Here is a 9,926-nt window from a genome sequence, read left to right as displayed (position 1 = left end):
TTATCCATTTTTGAAGTGGGCACGCCGTCTATAGCGATAGCTGGGTTAAAGTTCTTTCTGCGGCTTCTGTCTGTGGTAAAAACTGTGTGGTTAGTTTTATGGGGATTTATCTGTAATTTCAGTTCTCTTGCCCAGTCCACAATTCCTTTTAGTGATCTGTTTATGGATATTTCTGATTTTGTCATGTCTCTGCTGGTATGCCACATTGCTATGTCATCTGCATAGCATGCAATCTTGGTGTCTTCGTCTATATGTTGATGGACGTTATTAGTGTATAGCAGGAAGAACAGGGGACTGAGAACAGAGCCTTGCGGGACTCCCTGCCATGTTCTTCTGTCGTGGAGTAGGCCCCATTATATCTTACTCTGATCTTTCTGTCTCTTAGAAAGTCTGCAATCCATATTAGGGCGTTACCCTTTATACCATGTTTGTATGCTATTTCAATCAATTTCTTTCTCCAGACTGTGTCAAAGGCCGATGTCATGTCGAGGAAGACAGCAATAGTCTTTTTTAAAGGGTTTTCTTGCAAGCCGTCTATGATTGACTGACATAGATAAAAGAGTTGATTTTCTGTGGCATGTTGTTTCTTGTAAGCTGTTTGGTAGAAATTTAATATTTTCGTTTTTGTGAGTTCATTCATAATTCTAGAATGTATTATACGTTCCGTGATTTTGCAGAGAATACTAGTGAGTGCAATGGGTCTGTAATGTTTACACTCGGTGGGCGATTTCCCCGGCTTAAGTAAGGGGACAATGATTGAGGTTTTCCATGCCTTGGGGAGTTTTCCCTTTTGCCAAGTTATGTTTATTATTTCCAGTAAGCATTTTGTAGCGGTTTCTCCAAAGTGCTTGACCATCTCCCCAAAAATTAGATCACTGCCTGGAGATTTTCTTGCATCAATGTTCCTGATCGCTGTCTTAAGCTCTTGGCAAGTTATAGCCTGAGTAAAGATATCATCATTTTTGTATCCTCTAGCCTCTGTCAGAAGTCTTCTAACTCTTCTATTCAATTTCTTCTCTTCCCTATTGAAGGATAATTTACTGATGTTGGAGTAGTGTGTTGCTAGCATATTTGCTGCCGCTTTGTTTGTATCTGCATCAGAACCAGAAGAGTTAATGATGTTTGAATTCTGATCTGTTGTACTAGAAGAGCATTTATTTAGGGCTCCGACGACTTTCCAATACTTTGCATCTTTCCTTGGGTCTAAGCTGTTGCAAAATTCTGCCCATTTTTTACTCTTACCCTTTGCTATCTCTTCCTCTACCTTTCTTGTAGCTTCGGCAAGCCTGTTTCTGTTTAGGCTTGTGTTGTTGGTCTTTACTAGTTCGTTTAAATGGTCCCTTTCTTTAATCAAAGAATTAATGTTGAGATCTTTCCAATAAGGGACCCACTGTTTTTTCCTTTTACCTCTGGGTATGAACCTCTTGGCCGCAATTGTGATGTTCTTTGTAAGGTTTGAAGTCTTTTCTTCAAGACATTCAGTTCGAGGCTCATTTAAGCATAGTTTGTCCAGTAACTGTGTAAAACCTGTCCAATCTGCTTTTCTGAAGTTCCATGATCTCTTTTTCTGGTCAACTTCCTCCACTTGAAATTTAAGTGTGGTTATAATGGGGCGATGATCACTCATGGCACTATTCAAGATTCTCCAGCTGCAAAGGCTTGAGATATGATAGCTGACTGCTGTGAGATCAAGGGCAGATTCCGTGCCAGTAGTTCTTGATAAGTTGGTATTTTGCTTGTTATTTAATATGATCAGACCTAGATCAATTAGCATATCTTCTACCTGCTGTCCCTTTTCATCCAGGACAGGTGATCCCCAAGTGGGACTTTTTGCATTAAAGTCTCCTACCATAATAACAGAGTCTATTGGGATGTTGCTTATTTCATTGAATGAATTGGGGCTGATGGAGGAGTTATCAGGATGATACACATTGACCAAGATGAAGGAGCGCTCTGGAGAGATGATCTCCAGAGCCTAGAGCTCTGTGTTGCCAGTATCTTGCCCTGCAGTGATAACTTTATACTTGACAGCAGAGTCTTTAATTAGGAACGCTAATCCACCTCCACGTTTATTCTCTCTATTCTTTCGAATCGTAGTGTAACCTTTAATGTTGAGCTGTATTTTGTCGTTCAGCCATGTCTCCTGAAGACATGGCAATGTGAACATCATTTTCAAGTAAAAGACTCTGTAGTTCGTCTCTTTTCCTCTGTGTTCCATTAATGTTTAGCTGTAGGATATTGATTGTCCTCGTAGCACATTTCCCATCAAGTTCCCGGACTGTAGAGCTTGACGCGTCGGCTACCCCGTACGCGGTAGCATGGTCTAAATCTGTGAATTGACTTCTCATGGAAAAAGGGTTGCCATTGCCGTAGAGAGGTTGGACTTCTACCTGTTGGTCCGCGGAAGGTATTTGATTTCCCTTCTACCACCCAATGGGAGGCATTCCCCGATCCGCCACCTGGGGACGCGCCCTCTAGGGATTACAGGCTCCCCCGAGGGAAACACCAGGGGCTCACATCTGGTGAGTATGGACTTGGCACAAGGAAGTGCAAGGAAGCCTGTGGCTTCCTTGCACCATATAGCTAATAATAATAATAGCCGTTCGGCTTCAATCGATGTCAATAATAATTAATCGCTTTCATATTGTACATATCTTCATCCCCCTCTCATAGGGAATTTTATTATTTATTTACTTTAAAATGTAACTTCAAAAATCACAGAGGTCCTCCACTTAAGATAAGCTAGTCAGTAATCAAATCACAAAGGAGATTAGGCAGGCGAAGGCAGATTACAAGAAATCTTTGGCAAAGAAAAACAGCAGAGTTCTTTACTTATGTAAACACCAGAAAAAAGCGTATGGATCAGACTGGTTCGACTATTGATGATCCTGTTTAAGTAGCTGATAAACTGAATGAGTATTTTGCATCAACATTCACACATGAGTTATTCAAGGAGAGGAATGCCAAAAGTTTATCAAAAACTCTAATAGGGAGCTAAGTGAATTTGTGATGACTGAGAGCAAAGTGGAGGAGAAATTGAAGTTAAATATAAAAAAGGCACCTGGGGCAGATGGAATCTATCCAGTTATATTAAAGGAGGCGGCAAAGCAACTAAGCAAACCCTTAGCCATAATTATGAGAGCATCCTTAGACTCAGGGGAGGTCCCCATGGACTGGAGATGTGCAAATGTATCCCCAATTCACAAACGGGGTTCAAAGGGTAATAAATAATTATAGACCTGTTAGTTCAACTTCTGTTCCGGGAAAAATAATGGAGTCACTGGTTAAAGATGCATTGCAGGATCATCTAGACAAGACTGCAGTAATAATTCAGACATAGCATGGGTTTGTTAAGGTGAAGTCTTGTGTGACCAATTTTATTGGATCCTACAATGTGGTTACAAAGGAACTGGATTTAAAAAATAATTATAATATCATATACTTGGATTTCAGCAAAGCTTTTGATACTGTTGCACACAGAAGACTGCTGTACAAATTGGAGAAGTAATGGCATTAAGGGCAAATTACTGTAATGGTTAAAGGGATGACAGCAGAGAGTGGTAATAAATGGACACTGCTCTACGTGGACAATGTTTTTAGCGGAGTCCCCACGATTCGGTTCTGGGCCCTTCGTTGTTTTGTATATTTATCAATGATATCGATGAAGGTATATTAGGTTTAAATGTCCAAGTTTGCAGATGATACAAAGGTTGGCAGGGTTGTTAGTGACACTAAAGGCAGTATGCAACAGGATCTAGAAAAGTTAGGCAGATGGGCTGAGAAGTGGCAACTGAAGATTAACATTGACAAATGCAAAGTACTGGACACTTGAGTACTATATACAGGCCTGGAGACCTCATTTTAAGAAGGATGCAGAGTTGCTAGAACGAGTACAGAGAAGGGCAACAAGATTGGTGAGAGGAACAAAGGGATGTGCTTATGAAGAAAGGCTTAAATTCTGCAAGTTGCAGCATCTGGGGACTAGGCACCTGCGAGGTGATCTGATTGAGGTGTATAAGGCCTAGATTGAATGGTTTGAGCAGGCTCAGTGCCATTAAAGTTAGGAACAGTCAGCGAATTTTTTCCACTTTGGGTCTAATTGACAGGATTGAAAAAGAATACAGTAACATTCAATTATCAATCAATTCCCTTGAGTGATATTTTAATTTAATTTTATGTAAGTTTTTACAGAAAACACTTAAATAAATCACGTGGTGAATGGTATTAACAATAAACTAATTCAAAAAAAAAAAAAAAAAAAAAAACTTTTCTGTCTGTTTAACTCGGCGTTTTTAAGGGCAAAAAAAAATTTCCTAGATTCTGAAGATGACAAGCCTAAGGAACATCACAATATTAGGAATATGCAAATTAAGCACTGTTTGCCAACAGAAACCATTATGAATCAATATTTGAAAACAGAATGTGATGAAGTACCACTGCAAATGAAAAAAGCATACGCCAACTGACACATTCATGTGGAATCAACAGCTCTACGTAATGTTAATAGATATCGATATTAATATGTAATGTTAATAGATAATAATGTTGATTAATATGCACTTCAGGAAATTGAAATTTTGCTTCTAGAGAGTGTTAGTTAACTGCATACTGCAAGTTTAATTCACGAGTCGATAACTCAGGATAATGTATGCAACTTGTTAAACGTTTTGCAATGTAGTAACGTGTTTTGTAACAATTCTATATTCTTTTTATGATTGACAGGGTCAAGTAAAGAATCCCGATTCTCTTTCAAAAGTCCATAAATAACCAGAAAGAAGCTAATTGCTGGCTGGGAATGGAGCGGGGTGCCATGCCTGTTCGTCACACGTATCATAAATGTCATGCAAGTTATGCATTATTAGAATTACGATTAACAAGCGTACTGTTACGTAAAAAAAAAAAAAAAAAAAAAAATTCCATTTTCACACCTAAGGGCTATTAGCATTAGCATATGATGCAAGAAAGCAAGCTTATTCAGCATCAGCCAAAAAAAAACATCCGTCCTTCCTCAATTTGAATTTATGCCCTCTGAGGTGATTATTCTGAGAAAGATGAAGAATCCCATTGGCATTGAGCATGCTCAAACCATTCAAAGCCTTATACGCCTCTATCAGATCACCTCGCCGGTACCTAGTCTCCAGACTCTGTAATTTGCAAAACTTAAGCCTTTCTTCGTAAGAGCAACCCTTTGTTCCATTTACTAATCTTGTTGCCCTTCTCTGTACCCGTTCCAGCAGCTCTACATCCTTCTTGAAATGAGGCCTCCAGACCTGTATACAGTACTCAAGATGTGGCCTTACCATTGCCTTATACAAGGGAATAATCACCTCCTTATCCCTGCTAGAAAAATTCCTGTATATCATTGACAAGACACCATGAGCTACTCTTGCAGCTCGTCTGCACTGCTCAGAGAACTTCATATCTGCCTGCACAATTACCCCCAGGTCCTTTTCATTCTCCACCACTGTCAGTGTAGTACCGCAGAGTTGATACGTTGCTCTGGGGTTACTGTTTCCCATATGCAGCACTTTACATTTGTCGATGTTAAACCTCATTTGCCACCTCTCAGCCCATCTGTTCAACCTGTCCAGATCCTGTTGCAGCAGCATAGCGTCAGTATTGTCCTTAACGACCCTGCCAACCTTTGTATCATCTGCAAACTTGGACATTAAACTTGATATCCCATCATCAATATCAATCATAAACACCGAAAACAACAACGGACCCAACACTGAACCTTGAGGAACTCCACTAATAACATTAGTCCACGTTGAGCAGTGTCCATTGATTACCACTCTCTGTCTTCTGCCACTCAACCATCCCCTTATCCATAGCAGCAATTTGCCTCCAATGCCACACTGCTCCAATTTGTGCAGCAGTCTTCCATGTGCAACAGTATCAAAAGCCTTTCTAAGATCCAAATATATAATATCAAAGTTATTCCCTGCATCCAGTTCTTTTGTGACTACATCATAGTATCCAATCAAATTGGTCAGGCAAGACCTGCCCTTAACAAAACCATGCTGCGTCTGAGCTATAACTGAATTCTTGTCTAGATGATCCTGCAGTGCTTCTTTAACCAGTGCCTTCATTAATTTACCTGGAACAGAAGTTTAACTAACAGGTCTATAATTACTTGTGTCAGCCTTTGAACCTCCTTTGTGAATTGGGGTCACATTTGCACATCTCCAGTCCATAGGTACCTCCCCTGAGTCCAAGGAAGCTCTCATAATTATGGCTAAGGGTTTGCTTACTTCCTTTGCTGCCTCCTTTAATATAACTGGATAGATCCCATCCACCCCAGGTGCCTTTTTTATGTTTATCCTCAACAATCTCTCCTCCACTTTCCTCTCAGTTATTACAAAATCATCCAGCTCACTGCCAATGTTTACTTTACCTACATCATTCTCCTTCCTGAATAACTCCTCATGCGTGAATGTAGATGCAAAATACTCGTTTAGATTGTTAGCCACCTGAGCAGGATCCTCAACTGTTGAACCATCAATATCCAGTGGACCAATCTGATTCATCCCTTTCCTTTTCGAGTTCAAGTATGTAAAGAACTCTTTTCTGTTTTTCTTTGCATCCTTTGCCAAGGATTTTTCATAGTCTGCCTTTGCCTGCCTAATCTCCTTTGTGACTTGGTTACAGACCAACTTATATCTATCATAGGCTTCCATGTCACCCATTAATTTGTATGTATCCCATGCATTTTTCTTCTCTGCCACATGTCTCATTAGTTCATCTGACAACCATTTAGGCCTAAACCTTGAACAATATTTCTTAGTTGGTATGTAAAGCCTGGTAGCCTCCAAGATTAGTTGCTTGAATGCTTCCCATTTTGAGTTTGCTGTTGGTAACATCATCAGTTGGTCCCACTGTATAGAATTTAAATACTGTCTCAGACCATCATAGTCGCCTTTACGAAAACAAAAACCCTTCCCTTTACCTCTGATGGTAGTTACCTCCTTGAGTAAATCCCACTTCAACACACTGTGATCACTGCCACCTAGTGGTTCATTTATCTGCAGGTTCTTAATGCATGAAGAATCACTACTGATAATCAGATCAAGAGTATTGCTCCCTCTTGTTGCCTCACGAACATGCTGATGTAGAAAACAATCATCCAATAAATCCACAAAAGCCTTGCTACTGTGCGAGTGACCAACCCACAAATTCCAGTCAATATCCGGGAAATTAAAGTCCCCCATTATAAGACTCTCTGATTTACTGGCCCACTCTATTTCCCTGTACAATATCTTATTATACTCATCAGAGTCATTAGGCCTATAGCACACTCCTCCTCTCAATTTTGATTTCCCTATGCTTATGTCACACCAAACTGACTCGACGCTGCCCTGTCCATCGATGTCGACTGGCTTCACTTCCTTGGACTTTGTGTTTCTTAATTAATAGCATGACCCCTCCTCCCCTCCTGTCCTGTCTATCCTTTCTATATACATTGTATTCCCCAAATTCCAGTTCCGCATTACTTATATCTGTGTGACACCACGTCTCTGATATCCCAACAATATCTGCCTTTGATGTTTTGAGCAATACCTCAAATTCATCAAATTTATTTACCAAACTCCTAGCATTGGTGTACACGCAGGTATACATGCACCTGTTTCTATTCTTAGCTACCCTAACACAACCCATGTGTTTACTTGTACCGCAATGACTACCAGCAGTCTCTGAAATATCCTGCATCCTGTTTTTCAGACTTCTGCTCATTTCAATAGAAGCAGTGCAAGAATCACTTCCACCTCTGCCACTGGCTACTGTTAATCTATTAGTCCTTGTATCCCCTCCCAACTAGCAGTTTTCCGACCCACCTAACACTGCCTCTACAGCATCAGCAAAAATTCTTGCACCCTTTCTATTTAAGTGTATCCCATCCCTGTAGAAGCAATCTCTCCTGTTAACAAGTACAGTCAAGGCTGAAAAAAATTCTACCCCTTGAGCCTTGCACAATCCCTCCAGGGCCGAATTGATCGACAAGGCTCTCATCATATACTCCCTCCTATCGTGTCTGGGCAGAATTGCAGACACTTTCAAGTTCAACCCTAATTCACGGCTTTTTTTCAACAGTGACCTGTACTTGCTAAGTAATTCCGCTGGTCTCCTACTCTTAATATCATTAGTGCCAACGTGTACAACTATATCACCTTTTGTGCCCTTAAACTTATACTAGACGAGAGATAGAAGCGCGGCGTCGGCGACGCCTTCCAACACCCAGTTTTACAGGAAGCAGAGGGTAAAGACATGCAAACTTGACGAGCACTTCGAACGCCGCGTAAGGCGGCCTAAGTTGGCGTAATATGCCTGCCAATGTCTTCGGACGCGTCACAAGCGCGTACGCTTTGGCGTTTGCATAGTCTGAGGACACATTCTCCCCGTGCATGGGGTGGTTGGCCTTAAGTGGTTTGTTTATTCTATATACTTTGGGGAAGACGATGTTTGACACAGAAGAGTTTATTTGTGAAGTGGAAAGGAGGCCTCCCTTGTACAACATGCCATTAAAAGACTACTCCAGCAAAGAAATAGAGGCAAAGATTTGTATTGAACTATGTAATGATGGGAATAATCAGAAAGCTCAGTTCTGAAACTCATATTTATTGTATATATGACTTCATTTTAGTGCTAGTGGCATGTGATGCAAGAAAGCAAGCGTATGAGCTTATGCAGCATCAGCCAAAAAAAAAAATTACAAAACAATCCACTCTAAATATTTGCCCAGTTCCTCCTTAAATTTATTTAACCTATCAACTTCCACAACGACAGATGGCAGTTTGTTCTAGCAATTAACCACCCGCTGGCTAAAGGCAAATTTCCGCACATCTATTCTAACATCTCTCCTACCTCAATTTCAATTTATGCCCCCTTAGGTTCGTAATCTGAACAAGTGCAAGAATCCCATCAGAATTCAGCGTGCTCAACCCATTCAAGGCCTTATACACTTCAATCAGATCACTTCGCAGGTGGCTAGCCTCCAGCTGCTGCAATTTGCAGAACTTAAGCCTCTCCTGGTAAGAGGATCCCTTCATTCCCCTAACAAATTTTGTTGCACTTTCTGTACACGCTCAAGCAAATCTACATCCTTCCTAAAATGAGGCCTCCAGACCTGCACGAAGTACTCAAGGCGTAGCCTCACCATTCCCTTATACAGAGGGACAATCACCTTTTCCCTGCTAACAAAATTCCTGTATATCATTGACAACACCCAATGACCTACCCTGGCAGCCTGTCTGCATTGCTCAGAAAACTTACTATCTGACTACACAATTACTCTCAGGTCTTTTTCATTTTCTACCTCCTTAAGTGTAGTAGCACACAGTTGGTACGTTTCTCTGGGGGTTACTTCTACCCATATGCAGTAGTTTGCATTTTTCAATGTTAAACTTCTCAGCCCATCTGCCCAAATTTTCTAGATCCTATTGCAGTAACACTGCCATTAAAAACCCTGCTAATTTTTGTATCATCTGCAAACTTCGATACTAAGGCTGATATAACTTCATCAATATCATTGATAAATATACAAAACAAAAGTGTACCCAACACCAAACCCTGTGGGACCCCACTAATAACTGTTTCATTAGTTAACGAAATACAAATTTGTTCACTTACGGAGACAATTTATTCGTAGATTATGGATTATCTGTGTACGGAATCACGAATGTACATAATTTAAGTTAATAAAGAACCTTATTATTATATAAAATATGAAAACAGTAATCAGAAAATTACTGAAGAATATCCACTGCAAGAGTACAACTAATATCAGCGTAACAAATGAGAATCACATGCAGTCTATCTTCTTCTTCCTAAACGAATTTTGAAAACCTTTCATTTCAAGCATAACTTCGGTGTCTTTTTTTTTTTTTTTTTGAGAAGTATTGTGAAAGTAATGAGAGCACTTCGAAAGT

This window comes from Mastigoproctus giganteus, chromosome 3 (assembly GCF_048544385.1).
Source record: "Mastigoproctus giganteus isolate SK-2022 chromosome 3, ASM4854438v1, whole genome shotgun sequence".
In the NCBI taxonomy this organism is placed as follows: domain Eukaryota; kingdom Metazoa; phylum Arthropoda; class Arachnida; order Uropygi; family Thelyphonidae; genus Mastigoproctus; species Mastigoproctus giganteus.
The sequence above is the reverse complement of the archived record's forward strand: the minus strand, read 5'-3'. Positions refer to the sequence as shown.